Below are 16,957 nucleotides of genomic sequence, written 5' to 3' on the forward strand. Positions count from 1 at the left end.
ACCTAAATTCCCCATCGTGCTACGGTTGGTTTTCAACACTTTTGAAGCCCACTGTAAGGTGAGCAATCGATGATCACTATTTAAGTTTGACACAATATTAAAAAAGTGAATTTGAGAAAAAAGTTTGTCATCAACATAAATGTAATCGATAGTGGCTTTGGCGCTGCCCTGTTGCCACGTGTGACTCAGCTCACTTTTGTCAAATTTGCTCTCATTCAACATGCAGAATCCTCTCGTAAGCATAAGTTGTTCCCACAGTTTGCAGTTTGAATTCTCCGATAAGTTCAACGAGGGGAGGCAATGGAGATTTAAGTCGCCAGCAACAACTGTATGCTGTATTTCTGGAACAAGCATGATAAAATCCAACATGGAGGCAATATCATCCAAGAACCTCCCATTTTCAATGCTTTCGTGGTTCCAGTAGAGATTAACTATAGCGTACAAGATTGAATCAATAGCTATAATAGTCAATTGCGTAAATGAGTTAGGAGAATGGGAGTATAAAATGCTGATGTTAGAGCTTAATTTAATTGCTGTAATAAGGCCAGCCATCGGGCGGCCTCTCTTTCCTTGAATGGCTGGCAAAAAGTGAGTTTCATGGTTGTTCCATACGGGAGCAGTTGTCAGCCATGTCTCTTGTAAAAGAATCACATCGTGATTATTTAAGATGTTTTGTGAATTATTAACCAAGTGATTGAAACCACGAGTGTTCCATGAGACCAATGAGATATATCTTTCCTTCTTCGCCTTGTACGCAAGTTAACTCCTGGAATCGCAATTACAGCAGCATTTGGAGGGAGCCTCTGTAATTACATCGCTCTCCATGTGCACAATACCCTTATTAAGTTCTCTTATGGCAGAGTCAGTCCACGTTTGAGCACTAAGAGAACCATTAGATGAATTTGTTGGGCCCAGAAGTAATATGAAACCTAGTGATAAGAGTTGGTTTTTTGCTTCCCAGATGAGATTTCTGATGACTCTTGACGTTAGCCATAGGCATGCCGTACTTACTGAGTTATCATTGAAAAATTCAACCTGTGCTATGTCCGCAGAGCCAATATCTTGTAGTAGCGGAATATCGGAGAACACCTGTAATATACTTTGTCGGTTAAGCACATATTGCGGATAAGGGGCTGGCCGGCATCCCAATATGAATGCAATATTATTAACTTTTTTGGGTTTCAAAATCGATTTACCTGGTGGTTTATTAGGAATATTTTGAGCAGCTGTCGGATTTTGTTTTACTACAGAAGAGCGCAAAGTTTTTAGCATGGTGACAATTTCTTCATCGTGGGTTGCCAAAAGAGGAGGCAACTCTATTAGTTCTGTGTTTTTATCGCCTTTAAATGAGACTGAAAGTTTCGCTGATGAATATGGAGTTTGCATATTATCAATTTTCTGTGATTCAAGAGAGGGGGCTTTGAGTATTGATGGTGCAATAATTCTGCTCATGTAGGCATCAACTTCTTTTCTGATATCAGCACGACACCTAGCAATCATTTCTTGTTCGTGTTCGTCTTCATTCACTGAAGAGGGTTGAGGAGCGCGTGCTGCTTTTATTTTAGATTTCTTGATGCATGGTAAGTTGGCTTTTGTTGCAGAGGCTAAATTCGCACTGGATTCTGTCAAGGCCAAAGGGTGATGTGATTCCAGGGCCTCTTGTTCTTGTTCGTGGCTATTGACTGCTTTAATCAAATTATCTAAGGGCTCATAGGGCGTGACAGATGCTTGACCTTTAGTCACAGAGCCTAATTTATTTTTACGAAGTTGACTTAGTTGTGTATACTTTCTCGTGATAGCACAGGCCGTTTGTTGACTGTGTTTGTTTGGAATGGTCAGCATGTTAAAAAACTGTTTTGATCTTGTTGGCGCCTGTACTTCATTTTTTTTAACATTTTTAGTTTTTTTAACAATCTCAAGATTTTTCTTGTTTTTTTGCTGTGTTATTTTCCCGGATGAGTTGGGTTTCGCAGCAGATTGAGTCATCTTTTTGCAAAATATTGTATAAGGCTCTGGCGTTGGCGAGCTGATAGAGTCATGCTCTATCTGATTTTCGTTCACCGCAACGGCCTCTCTGATCACCTGTCCTATATACGGCAAGGAACCGAGTATGCCGGAGTTGTCTATGGTAATTGGAGACAATTGATTCTCTAGTTGGGCAATAGCATTTGTTGCAACTGAAGTGCTTTCCGGTTCATTTGCAGACAAAGTGATTGGAGCCATACCTGATGTCATAGTGGCAACAGTAGCCATATTGGATGGCTATTACAATGCGTCCAATATGAGACAGAACAATTTGCAGTTCACTAACCTGGGCAGCGGGCGGACTCCGTATCAGCAACAAGGCAGATAGTGAAGGCCTCCCGGGAAACCCTGCTCCCTCCCAGCCGTTAGCATCAGCTGCGGAGGAACCACAGTCCCCAGGGAAAACCCTCCGGGGAAGAAAAACCCTGTGTTGTTGTGACGGGATACTGTAGACCTTCGGGATGAATCAGCCAGCTTCTCTTCAAATGATCCGGTGCAGACGAAGCTGGTCCTGGACGAAAGAAAGTAGAGGTGAGTTTTCTCCACTTTCGATAGTCTGTTGTTGATACGAAAAGCTATGATAACTTACTCCGGGTATGGAGTTGAGAGATTCGAGAAGTCTGTGTAAAGTCTTCGAGAAGGGGGGGAGTCCTACGAGGAAAGAGAGAGAGTTTCCGGAACCCCGAAGCGGATGTTAGTATTTGAGCTGCTAAGATTGGGGAAGAGGATTGAAAGGAACAATAAACCCTCAAGAACTCACTCTTTGGGCTGGAATCAGACCTTATAGGAGAGGTGGTGAGCGGACGGAGGACGGAAAATGGCCTAATGGAGGAAGGGGCAGAGAGAACAGGAAGTTAGATACAGAAGACTAAAGATAGGAGGACGGGACATGAAACAGATTCCCTAGGAACGAACTTACGAAGCGCCGATCTGGAGAGTAGCGACGCATTTGCTGAACTTCCTGGTCGGGTTATATGGAGTCACATGATCGTCGCGGCGTGAAGGTAAACAACGTGCAACCTCTGCAGCGTAAGCTTCACAAACAGATTCAGAGGCGTCCGCCATCTTGGGTGAGTAAGAATGCATTGTGTTGTACACCCGATGCCGTCGCCAAAGCGACCATCGGTGCAAAGGTGTAACAGTATGCCCCCTCCTACGAGGCGCACAACCCGGCTTCCCAGGGTGCCGCCTAAAAAACCGTCGAACCAACGAGGGAGCATGAACCCCCGATGCCAATTCCCAAGTCCGTTCGGCAGGAGAATAGCCCTTCCAGTCCACGAGAAATTGCAACCGGCCTCTGTGATATCTGGAATCGCAAATCTCTGCCACTTCATACTCCGGTCCCGTATCTGTCATCATCGGAGGAGGACGAACTGCAGGGGTGCGTTGAAATCTATCCTTCACGGATAATTTAATCTGGGAGACGTGAAAGACCGGATGAAGACGGGCCCAAGAAGGAGGCAACGCCAGTCGGACTGCCACCGGACCAACAAATGCTTTTATTTTAAATGGTCCAAAATATTTGGGCGACAGTTTGGACGGCACCAAATGTCTCGGGAGGAACCGGGCTGATAACCAGACCGCATCCCCGACCTGAAGGGATGGCAGATCTTGTCGACGGCGATTAGCTGCCCTCTTGGCTCGATCTTGGGCGGCTAGCAGAGCTATTCGAGCGAGCTGTTGACCCTTCTGAATACCATCGACTAGACTGTCTATTCCAGGACATCTGGAGGAGGACTTTGAGATGGACGGTTCAAAGGATGGATGATAACCATAAGAACAGTAAAAAGGACTGGTCTTTAGTGCCGAATGACTGGCATTATTGTAAGCATATTCCGCCAAGGGTAGGAGATCTCCCCAATCATCTTGTGCCGCAGAAACAAAACAACGCAAATATGTTTCTAATGTTTGATTTAGGCGCTCAGTCTGGCCGTTTGTTTGTGGATGATATCCTGAGCTAAGGGCTCTATTGATTCCCAATGTTTGACAGATACCCTTCCAAAATTGTGAGATATATTGGGGACCCCGATCAGACACAATAGTGTTAGGAAGACCGTGTCTGGAGAAAATGTCTGATATAAAGATTTTTGACATCAGAGCAGCCCCGGGGAGTTTTTGCAAAGGAATGAAATGGGCCATCTTCGTGAAATAGTCAATAGTCACCATAATGGTGGTGTAACCAGAGGACAACGGAAGATCGACAATAAAGTCAGTGGAAATGACTTGCCAGGGCTTGTCCGGAATCGGCATACAGGTGAGTAAACCAAAAGGTGGATACCTGGGAGTCTTAGATTGTAGACAAACCGTGCATGCTGATACATAATCTTGGATATCCTTGGTTATTCCTGGCCACCAAAAATGACGAGTAGTCAGCTCAAGGGTGTTTTGATATCCTCGATGCCCGGCTGCCTTGGAGTCATGACACATGAACAGGACTTCTTTCTGAAGTGTCGGGGTCGGAATAAACACTTGATCATTAAAAAAGTAGTATCCTTTCTCCTGAGTCAGCGAATGAGTCTCTTGTAAGACCCTGCAGATCGGATCTAGACGTGCCGTTTCCTGTCTGACAATATGTAGAAAATCAGTCACTGTTGCCAGAAATTTAGCCTTAGGAAAGAAAGGTTCTGAATGGAACTTTTTGATTGGAGGATCCTTTCTTGAAAGCGCATCTGCTCGGAGGTTTTGATCTCCGGGAAGGAAAGTAAATTCTATCCGAAACGGTAGAAAAAAATGAGCCCAGCGAGCTTGTCGACTGTTTGTGGTATGGGCTTGTTGTAATACTTTGAGGTTGTGATGGTCGGTTCGAACCTCGACCGGGTAGGCCGAGCCCAGCAAGAGATGTCTCCACTCCTCAAAGGCTCGCTTGATTGCCAGCAATTCTTTCTCAAGGACTGAATAATTTATTTCCGAGGAGGAGAAGGTTTTGGAGAGATAAGCAACTGGTCTTTCTTCTCCCGACTCGTCCTTTTGCAAAAGAATTGCCCCTAGAGCATGGTGAGACGCATCAGTCTCGACAATGAAGGGTCGAGACTGGTCTGGGGTGAGCAAAATGGAAGCAGACGTGAAAAGATTCTTTAGTTCAGAAAAAGCTTTCTGCGCAGGGTCATCCCAAACGAAAGTCTTCCCCTTCTTCAGAAGACTGGTAATGGGAAGCACGGTCTCGGAGAATCCTGGGATGAATTTCCTATAAAAATTTGCGAATCCCAAAAATCGTTGGACCTCTTTGACGTTTGAAGGGGAAGGCCAATCTAGAATAGCCGAGATCTTCCGAGGGTCCATCGAAATCCCCTGGGCAGACAGCACGAACCCAAGATACGTCACCTGGTTCCTGTGGAACTCGCATTTTGCCAGTTTGCAGTACAGCTGGTTGGCCTTAAGTCGGTCTAATACCAAATTGACATGTCCGATGTGTTCCTCTATTTTCTGTGAAAAGACTAGAATATCATCCAAATAGACGATTACATAGTGAAGGAGTACATCGGCGAATAGATGGTCCATAAAGCGCTGAAAAACAGCGGGAGCATTAGCCAACCCAAACGGCATCACCCTATATTCGTAGTGACCGAATGGGGTCCGAAAGGCAGTCTTCCACTCGTCGCCAGGGGCGATGCGAATCAAGTGATATGCCCCTCGTAAATCCAACTTGGTATAGAGAGAAGCCCCTTGAACGGCTTCCAGAATGTCTGGGATAAGCGGCATTGGATACTTATCCGGAATGGTGACCTTATTGAGCCCTCGATAGTCTATGCATGGCCGTAGTTCCTCTGTATCCCTCTTGGGAATAAAGAATAACGAAGCACCGGCTGGCGATTTGGACTCAGTTATAAGACCGTTTTGAAGATTAGTCTGAAGGTAGTCTTTGAGAGCCTTTTTCTCCGGCTGGGATAAGATGTACATTCGGCCGAAAGGTATCGGTCGATCAGGGAACAAATCTAAATGACAGTCATCCCGACGGTGAGGAGGTAATGTAGGGAATTCTGGCTGAGAAAATATGGACTGAAATTGTTGATGGCACCTCGGGATCTGACTGACCATCCCAATCGAGGAGCCTTCGGTTGGTACTACCATCATGGAAGGTGCTTGAATGCCAACAGACGATTGAGCAAGACAATGGGAAACACAATATTCGGAACCTAAGAACAAAGTTCCTGCCTTCCAGTTTATAAAAGGATTATGGGTTCGCAGCCACGGTAAGCCCAAAATAATGGGAAAATGAGCAGTCTTAATCAGGTCAAAAACTAACGTCTCCTGGTGGGTTGAAATCAGGCAGGTAAGAGGAGTAGTCTGTTCTCGTATAGGTCCAGAACTAAGGGGACAACCATCCACCCCCTGAATGGGAGTTATACACGTCTTGGCGGATCTAATGATTCCATGCTTCGCAGCCCATTGGTCATCAATAAAGTTGCCAGCTGCTCCACAATCGATCAATGCCGGCACCCCACGTAGCTCTAAGTCTGGTAATTTCAAGATCAGGGGAAGTACTAACATAGTGTGTTCCGTAATCTCCTCTTTAAGAGAAGTACCAAGTCTCTTTGGGGAACTCCTTTCAGGACCTCCTGCCGTGGTTCCCCTTACGACAGGGTCTTGGCGTTTCCCCGCATCGGATTCCTTATCCGACGAGGAGGAACGACGGGACAATCCTTCAGCATGTGAGATGAAGCCCCACAGTACATACATAGGCCCTGACTCATCCGTCTTTCTCTTTCGCCCTCTGACAAAGGGCCTCTGGCCACCCCTATTTGCATGGGTTCGTCGGGATTCTGAGATCGAGAAACCGGGGAAGGAGAACTGGAGAAGAGTTTAGAGGGTTTCCCTCTCTTCTTCTCATGGAAGCGTTCTTGGAGACGGTAATCAATCTGCATCGTGAGCGCAATCATCTCGGCTAAATTGGCGGGACGAGGAACCTTTGAGACCTCATCTTTCAGTTCCTCGGAAAGACCTCTGCGAAATAGCGTGAGGAGACCGTCATCCGGCCACCCTGTTTCAGCTGATAGCTGTTTAAATTGAGTCACGTAACTCATAAGATCCTTATTTCCCTGCTTTAAATCTAGTAGTTTCTCCTGCGTAGAGACTGAAATTTCCTGCCTACTAAACATAGACCGCAAACTGTTAGTAAAGGCTATGTATGAGTCTAGAATGGCATTTCCTGAGGTGACTAGGGGAGTCGCCCAGGCCAATGCAGGGCCTGCCAAATGGGATATCAGATAACCTACTTTGTCCTTATCAGATGGGAAAAAACGTGCTTTAAAGGTAAACTGAACCAGGCAACTGTCCAGGAACTCCTTGAGTTTGTGCGGGTTTCCGTCATACTTATCGGTATGTAAGGCATAAGGAGGAGTTTCTGAAAACGCTCGGGCGACCTGTTGTCTTAACTGAGCGTTGTCTTGTTTCAGAGATTGCATCTCTAGAGACATAGACTGCATGGCAGCCATTAATTGTTGCATTTGTTGCTCCATCGGAGTCCACCGTCTGCACAAGAGCTTATAACAGGATATTTTCTTTTCAGGGCGTCGCTAACTATTACGATGCGTCCAATATGAGACAGAACAATTTGCAGTTCACTAACCTGGGCAGCGGGCGGACTCCGTATCAGCAACAAGGCAGATAGTGAAGGCCTCCCGGGAAACCCTGCTCCCTCCCAGCCGTTAGCATCAGCTGCGGAGGAACCACAGTCCCCAGGGAAAACCCTCCGGGGAAGAAAAACCCTGTGTTGTTGTGACGGGATACTGTAGACCTTCGGGATGAATCAGCCAGCTTCTCTTCAAATGATCCGGTGCAGACGAAGCTGGTCCTGGACGAAAGAAAGTAGAGGTGAGTTTTCTCCACTTTCGATAGTCTGTTGTTGATACGAAAAGCTATGATAACTTACTCCGGGTATGGAGTTGAGAGATTCGAGAAGTCTGTGTAAAGTCTTCGAGAAGGGGGGGAGTCCTACGAGGAAAGAGAGAGAGTTTCCGGAACCCCGAAGCGGATGTTAGTATTTGAGCTGCTAAGATTGGGGAAGAGGATTGAAAGGAACAATAAACCCTCAAGAACTCACTCTTTGGGCTGGAATCAGACCTTATAGGAGAGGTGGTGAGCGGACGGAGGACGGAAAATGGCCTAATGGAGGAAGGGGCAGAGAGAACAGGAAGTTAGATACAGAAGACTAAAGATAGGAGGACGGGACATGAAACAGATTCCCTAGGAACGAACTTACGAAGCGCCGATCTGGAGAGTAGCGACGCATTTGCTGAACTTCCTGGTCGGGTTATATGGAGTCACATGATCGTCGCGGCGTGAAGGTAAACAACGTGCAACCTCTGCAGCGTAAGCTTCACAAACAGATTCAGAGGCGTCCGCCATCTTGGGTGAGTAAGAATGCATTGTGTTGTACACCCGATGCCGTCGCCAAAGCGACCATCGGTGCAAAGGTGTAACAATGGCATTAAAGGCAGCTCAGTTGGATTGTTTGACGGAACATAAGGCTCTTTATTTGTCGAGTGCAAAGGCGCTCGCCATGTTTCTTGTTTAGCCTGCCAGGCTAGAACAGCTAGTAACTGGGCACTTTGTACATCCAATTTCGTATTCAGTGTATTGAACAAGGTGGTGATGGTTTGTAATGTTAGATTCATCGCTCCTAGGGTTAGTTCAATTACATTTGAAGCATTTGGGGGGGTTAGAGCCTTTTGCGTAGGTGATCGCTGCCGAGGGGTAGGAAAGAGAAAGGATGAGGTAAGATTTGAATTCGTATAGCCACCATTTGAACACAACTTGGGAGAGAAGGAAAGATTTACAAGTGAATCTTGCTTTGTGAAATCCGAGCCAGGAGATGGTAAATCAATCACTGCTACATCCCCCAGCGTTTTGGCTAAGGCAGGGCTAGACTTTGCGTCGGAAAGTAGCACCAGGGATTCTCCTCTTAATACTGTGCTGTCCGATAGAGAGACATGCAAGGTGGTACCACAACCCGCCTGATTGTGGTTTGCTATTTTTGGTTCCTTGGAGTCTTTTAAAGAAGCACTTTGCATAACGCGATCAGGATAGAAAAATCGTATATCTTTGGTACTCGCATTTGGTTTCAAGGCGTTAGCAACAGAAGTCGCAGCGCGCTTTTTTACGTTGGAATTCTTTAACACGTCTATTTTACCTGAGCAGGGAGTTGAAGCACAAGGCACTGCCCCCGTGGATTTACCCGTTACATTTAGGAACGGCCCTTGAATGGGAGGCATGCCCGTGCGTAGTGTATATAGATTATGTTTCATGATGTTTTATTTTAGGGACAGTTGCTTGCCCGTACCCACCGAGGTTGTTAAAAGAGAGATTCCACCAATTGGGAACACGCAGATTCTCTCACGAAAGGTAGACAGCAATTGGTGTTGCTGGCACTAAGCTCCCGGGCCTCGCTTTGCTCGCGACGCCGCGGCGAAGCGGCAAAGCGGGACTTTCTCGGGACTTCGCCGGTGCGCGCGCGCGGTGCGCGCGCGCGTTTCTTCTTAAATAGGCACGCCCACACAAGGGATTACAAAGCCTGAATATAAAGGACACAGTATAAATATATAGATATATAGTAGGTTAACAACTTAATAACAATACTCTGCTGATCCTGAGGGCTTCACCTTGTGGGAGCTGTAGTTATATTCAGTTCTTCACGAGCGAGCAGGGAAAATAGCAGAGAGCAGCGGCAAAGCGGGACTTTCTCGGGACTTCGCCGGTGCTTCCATACTGCATGGGTGTCCCTTGCGAGGGACGGGAGACGGAACCCTTTTCACCAGAAAAAACCTTCTTCCCCTTTAAATTTAGAGGCGCGCAGGGTGCAGCTCTGGGAGCATGCGCTGCTCTGACTCCGTCGCCACACCTGAGTCCCCACAGACGCGTCGACAATAGAATTAACATTGCCTAATTAACCAGTTTTATTAGGGGGAGGCTGGTGGGACGTATGCCGGAAAGGGGCTAAGAGTATGTTAGTCGCTATGGTGAGTAGCTTAAAATTATTCTTACGTCCCGTCCCCTTTCCTCCATACTGCATGTGCGATTACAACTGAATGTAGCCCCAGGGTGGAGAGGAGACCCTCCTTAAGCAAACAGGTTCCTAAGAACCGTCTGTCCAAAAGCCGTGTTTGATCTAGAGCCAGCATCCAAGCAGTAGTGCTTGCAGAAAGCCGAAGGGGTGGCCCATGTGGGTTATGACTTGCCAGAGGACATGCCGCTGGAAAGCGATGGCAGTTGCCTTGGCTCTGACCGCATGGGCATGCATGTTGGCCGGTGGTGGCTTAAGCTGTCCCTCGTAGGCTTCTTTGATGGCCGAGCCCATCCCCCGAGCTATGGATACCTTGGATGCCCGATACCTCGGTCTTGAACCTCAAAAGTGATGAATAGAGCATATGACTTACGGAAGCTCTCAGTCCTATCCAAGTAGAATTTCAGTGCACGCCTGACGTCCAGTAAGTGCAGAACTCTCTGCGCCTCTTCTTTGGGCTCAGCAAAGAATGTGGGCAGCACAATTTCCTCGTTCAGATGGAAAGTGGAAGGCACCTTAGGCAGGAACGTTGGGTGCGTCCGCAGGACTACCTTGTCCTTGTGAAACATAATGTATGGCTCTGAGGCGACCATGCCTGAATTTCGCTGAGTCTGCGAGCCGAGGTGAGGCCGACTAGCAAGGCCGTCTTAATGGTGACCAGCCCGATGTCTGCGGACGCCATTGGTTCGAATGGTTTGTGCGCCAGGGCTCCCAAGGCTATGTTGATGTCCCACACGGGGTGTGGCTTATTGATGGGTGGGTAGAGCCTGGCCCGTAAAATGTTTCTTGACAATCGGGTTGTGTGTTGGCAAGATGCCCCGAAAAAGAGAGCACATAGTCCAGGGAACATGCCACAGGGTTAATGCCTTGGAGTCTGCCCAGTGGCAGAACCTGGTCCACTTGCTCTTATACTGGGCCCTAGGAAATTTGCTCCTGGCGCCCTGTATGATCTCTAGATTAGCTTTAGAGAGGTTGAGATGTCCTAGCGTGACCTGTTCAGGAACCACGCTGTAAGGGCTAATTTCTCTGGTGCGGGGTGGATGATCCTGCCCCCTGCTGTGCCAGAAGATGTGCTGGGCTCGTAGGCAAGTGAATGGGAGGCCTCTCCGAGAGGCTGAGCAGCTCCGAAAACCATAGTCTGGCTGGCCACCAGGGAGCTATTAGGATAATGCTGAGGCGAGACTCCTTGATCTTGCACATCACCCTGTGAATCAGGGAGTGGGTGGAAAGGCATATGCTGTCATTCCGTCCCACCTGATCTGAAAGGCATCACCCAGGGAGCCCGGGCCCTGACCCTGCCAGGAGGCGAACAGTTGGCACTTCTTGGGCCATTAGGCTGGCGCTCAGGGCCTTTCTCCTCGTCATCAAGGGCAAGGTCGTCCTCATACAGACAGCCAACTCGACTAGCATGTTCTACATCAACAAGCAGGGAGGTACCAGACCCCCCCCCCCGCTGTGCAGGCTGGCAGTCAGCATGTGGGAATGGGCCCTGGAAAACAACATCTTCCTCACGGCGGTCCACCTGCTGGGGAATCCAACCTGGAGGCAGACAAGCTCAGCAGACTGGGAGCAAGCAACTACGAGTGGCAGTTGAACAACCTAGTGCTGCAGGAGATCTTTCACAAATGGGGCCACCCCCAGGTGGACCTCTCTGCCTCCAGGGGCAACATGTACACCCGCATGCTCAATACCGCAAGTCGGTCAAGAAGGTTGTTGTGGCTCTAGGGCTCGGCTCTCCGTTACAGCTAGTATTAGTATACAATCTTAGCAACATCTTCGAATGGGGGGCCACAGGATGAATGTGCTTTAACGTTCAATGCCACCACAGCAGACCCTGTGCATCAATTGCTGGAACTCGACGGCCAGGGACGTGTCTAGTCCGCTTGCATCGTGGAGGCCCTCTGCTAGTTCCAGTAACCCTGCATGGTCCACCATGAAATCTGACAAAGGATCCAAGGCTGCACCCCCCAGTGGTTCCAACGCAAAAGATATCGGGTTGCCGTCTTCATCAAAGATCAACTGCATCGAGTCGAAGAAAACGGATTGCGAATCCGGTATGAAGGTTCGATGTTGCAGGGTTTCCACCGGTCAAGGGGCTTCTTAGCCTGGGGGGGCTGCTGATGGTATGGGTGCAAGGGTACGTTTCTCCTTCGGGGATCTCTCTCAAAGGCATTCAACGTCCCTTGACTTCCTATGTGCCGGACACACTGGGTGCTGTCAGAGCCGAATCCGCCTGCAGCGTTGAGGCCGTAGCCATACCAACCGAGGCCGTCTCAAAGTCCTTCATCGTTCGCCTTTTGAATGCTTCCCTAGGCACGCATTTCGCAGTGAATGACTTACCCTCATTGTCCGATGAATCGGAATCACGTCTGCACTTCTTTTTGTGCGACGATGACAAGGAAGAGTGTTGAGACTCGCTATGCGAGTGTGAGCGCTTCTTTGTTTTTTTGTGACGCCTTTCCTTCTGACGCTTCTCAGGGGTAGACCCCTCGGTATCTTGCTCTGAGGAATTAGAGACCGACTTTGCCAGGAATTTCAATAGTGGTCTACTGAGAGCCAGTTTAGCAGAGTGTTCCTTCACTGTTTTCGGGTTCATAGCTAGGCAAGAACCACATTGCCCCGCACATTACTCAGTATCATGACGAAACCGAGACACCAGATAGTGTGTGGATCCGTGAGGGACATTTTGAAGCTGCAGTCCTTGGAGCGTTTGAAACCGGATGGTTTACGCCTGACATGCTGGTGTAGCAAGAATTTAGATTGAGTCGAAAGAACAAGCATGTTTGGAGTAGCGTGATGACTGTGCGAAAAAACAGAACTCAGGGAAGGGGGCGTAGTGTATCTTTTTAGTACGGCGATCAACGTCACAGCCATTGTTTAGGGGTGGCCTAGCCAAATACGAGGGACTCGAGAGACTATGCCGAGCGGCACAACACCCCCTGTCGAAAACATTTCCGAGTAGCTGATGCTGGATGTGTATCTATCAAGATGAGGAATCTGTGGGAGAATGTATTCCATTGAATGTTTATTTTCAACCTGCAAGCTATGAAACATTCTTCTCCCACCTACATTGCCCTGGAAAAAGGATAACACTTCTTGTGGCATTACTTTTATAACTTTTTTCTGCTGATGGAACCTATGAATTTCTACTTCTACTCTGCCAGGATAGTTTTCTGTAGTAATTTAGCAGCCCGATATAGAGGCTCTATATTTTAAATCATGTCACAACTTGATTCTGATTGTGAAAGCATATTCTACAATTGGTACTTACAGGCAGCATTGTAGAATATTATATCCATGTCAAAACATTTGTCAACAAGTGTTTTAATGGATTTTCCCGCTATCCTAGCGTTTTTTTAAAGACTTTTTGAATAACAGATTTCCTTGTGGTGTTGCTCAGAATCGGCCGTTTTGACAGCCTTACTTTACAATGGACCTCTAAAAACATTCTATGATTTCTACCAGACTTGCACATTTTGGCACGTTCAGCAGTGTTTCGGGAGGTTCTTCTGCATTTCGCAAGAGATTGCGTACTTTTATCACATAGCATTCTTTGTGATATATCATGTCATGTGCATGAGCATCTTTTAGATTGATGCACACACTCAACTTACATTAACTATTTTCACTTAACTGAACAGCATCATACATCTTCTGACCGGCATCTCAGTGCAAACAGTGTGCTTTGAAATCGTGTTCAGGGAAGCTACGTTCTGCTAACTTTAGCTCTCATCGGCATCTTCATGTTCTAAAAGTTGTTTTTTTCTATCTGGCATGTAGCTCTCCCAATTACCTTTGTGCGTGCACTTCTTGTAAAAGGACAGATGCTACCTTACATTTCACTCCTCAATTTCTTCTGCGGTTGTATTTTCAAAGTACTCTGCAAGGAATCACGGCCTTCTCACGCAGTTCCAATTCGTAAAGCATCAAGTAATTTGTTTAGTAGATTTTGAGTTTTAGATTAAAGTCTCCTTTTGTTGGATTTGACAGAAAAAAATACAAGTGAATGTCTGTACCACCTTAGCACATGCCTATGGATGACAATGTCTGATCTATCTGCATTACACCTTCCATAACTTCAGTCAAACGACTGTCCCTGAAACAGTTAATACAAATGAATCCTTGAATAAAAAAGAAGAGCTGAACGTATAATGCTAATGTTGAAATTGGCTATCTGTACTATAAATATGGGCAGTTTTGTGACACAAACTTCAGAGGAAATGTTTAGACCTTTTAGGCCCTAACATCTTTTTAAAATGTCCTTAAAATTTAAAAATCGCAAAAAACAAATGAAGATATTGAAGATTTGATGTACCTCGTTGGTGGCCAACTTGATTTCATCATCTATACTAAAACCCACAGAACATAGAGTGACACCACAGACATTATTTATCTATAGACAGTTTTTGATGACACAAAAACTGTCCCACCTTTCCTCACTAAAGCTGTCACGCAGCATGTTGTTTCTATGTATGCTTCTGTACTACAACATGTAATATGTATGTACCTCGTAAGAGATGCTAGGTGCGCTTTATAAATGCCAAAATAAATCAAATAAATAAATAAAAGAGCACTGCGACACTGGTCAAAAAGGAAGCGGCATGCATCTGAAATGCATTATGTATGAGGTGTAAGAGGTGAGATCCATGTCTGAGACCAAATATAAACCGACAACATCTGTGCAAACAGAACGGGCGCTGGGCAAGTCCCCCGAAGCCAAGCCCTATATTCGAAAAACCAAAAAAGATTGTTTACTAATATGCAAGAAAAATCAAACGTGGCATAACAAAATGTAAAATCTCTGCAAGACCCTCGTCCCAGGATTTTAAAGGTGTCCCTTCATAACCACATAATAGGTTGCTAAAACGTGTTTCTTCACTCTTTTTAAAAAAGACCTTCACTCTGTTTTTGTAGACAGAAACCAGCTGCACAGACGTTTTATTTTTAAACCAAGGTCACTAAATGTTGCCAACAAGTCCCATAGCTGCTGCCTCCCCAGCTCTTGGCGCCTATCCTTTTCATACAATACACTGAAAGCCAAACGCGACCAATTTCTTTTTAAAGAATAAAAGCAAATACCGGGACAAAATAACCCTACGCGTATGCCAGTAACCAATATTCCTAACAAGGAAGGGGTTCATTTTTGAACTGATAAGAGATAAACGCAGTAGCACAATGCGGTGTATAAGTCCCGTTTCCGTAGGGATGGTAATGGCTGCAGCTATAAACAGAACATTACATACTGCAGGTACCGATTCAAGAAAACACAGAGTGGGCCAAAAGCTCTCTTCCTAGCAAACTTCCCAACTCACGGAATGGAACAATAAAAACCACCAACGCAGTGCAGTTAATTATGCAGCAGCATTTGCACAAGGGCAAACATGTCACTGTCGCAGCGACCTCATTTGGTATGGAGCCCATGACAGGGCAATCTGCAGACTTTACCTCCCCGCTGGTCCCATCCACTGATGGTGTAGGGCTCTGCTGGGCAGGCCCACTGCCTCGCAACACAGTGCTGGCGTTGAGCTAAATGACATGCTGGATGAAGGAGTCATGGTGGTAAAAGACTGCCAAGCGGGAAGCCGCTTGCCTCTTTATTAGCATGGCCACGTGGTGTATGGATCCTGGCTGGCTCTACACTACAGATACCAGAATTCCTTGCTACTACACACTGGTACTTCCCAGAGGGATTCAACCCTGAACACCTGAAACCAATCAGCCTCTTGTTGAGTCATGAAAGCACGCTAGGAGGAGAATATCTTTGGACATTGCAGCTGGGACCCAGAGATGCTGTTGTTGTGCACAAAACAGACGGACAAAAGAAATTGACCTGGGCCTAAACAAAACATGGGAACAGCAAGTCCTTACAAACTGCAACACCAAGATGGTGGTGTATGCTATTTGGTGCCCCTGTGATCGACTCTATATTGGCAAAACAGAAAGGAAGGTCAAAATCAGGATAGGAGAACACAAGAGTTGCATACGGAATAATATCCTTAATGCACCCCTGCTGGGTCATTTTACAAGCCTTGGACACAAACCAGAAGAATTGAGATGGACAGTCGTGATGAAAATTGCCGAAACCCATGACTCTAATATTGATAAGCGTACTCTGAGTATACAAGAGCAAAACATGATTTTTTTGACCAAAAGTTACCCCTTGGGATTAAATGAAAATATCGACTGGAGTGTATTTATCAACTAATACAAGTAACTTCTCTACAGGTATCAGTATGGAGCCATTTCCCTTGTTAACCAATAGTATATACTAATGCACAACATATTCCTAATACTCCATCAAAGATCTAGTGTAACCATTGAGTTTGATATCAGATAGTCTCTACTTTTAGAATTTGGTTACATCTAATTTAACAGGAATTTGCGAAGACATTAGTGAATGTATTTTATTTATAGCTCGATTTGATCCCAATTGAGCCGGTACATGTCTTTTTAATAATACTCCTCCACGCATCTTACAGTTCGATAACTTTATTCCTTAACAGGATAGGGGTACAACTAGACGTGTCTTCAAGTGCACTTTGCTCCTTTCCCTGATCAAAATGGTGACTAGTGTGACCTCCGATAGCGCATGCGTAGGGACGACATCGACAATATGAAGTAATGAGGAAAATAGGCTACAAACGGAGCCCTAGTGCGAATGCAGTTCCAGTTATCAGAAGCCATTTTTTACTTCGTTTCTACTTTCCTTACACACAAAAAATCCCTCTTTTTTAGAATAGGATTACTCACCATAAATTTCAATATTTTTAAGAGGGTAACACGTACATGGTGCTCGTCAACATTCTATCTGATGACGAGTGTACCATCCTCCACGCATGCGTAGTAATGCTCGCCGTCGTGCTCAATACGATTGAGTTACCGTAGCAACGGTTGCTCACACGGCGTCCAACCGACAGCTCTAGCAGTCAGACG

General features: G+C 46.3%; 1 protein-coding gene across 4 annotated transcripts in view; it reads right to left on the reverse strand.

Moving 5' to 3' along the window:
* LOC138472640 (putative 4,5-dihydroxyphthalate dehydrogenase) overlaps positions 1 to 16,957 on the reverse strand; it is a 2,792,617-nt gene that overhangs the window by 439,586 nt on the left and 2,336,074 nt on the right. The window lies entirely within an intron of this gene.

This window comes from Ambystoma mexicanum, chromosome 8 (genome assembly GCF_040938575.1).
Source record: "Ambystoma mexicanum isolate Mex_15411 chromosome 8, UKY_AmexF1_1, whole genome shotgun sequence".
NCBI classification, from domain to species: domain Eukaryota; kingdom Metazoa; phylum Chordata; class Amphibia; order Caudata; family Ambystomatidae; genus Ambystoma; species Ambystoma mexicanum.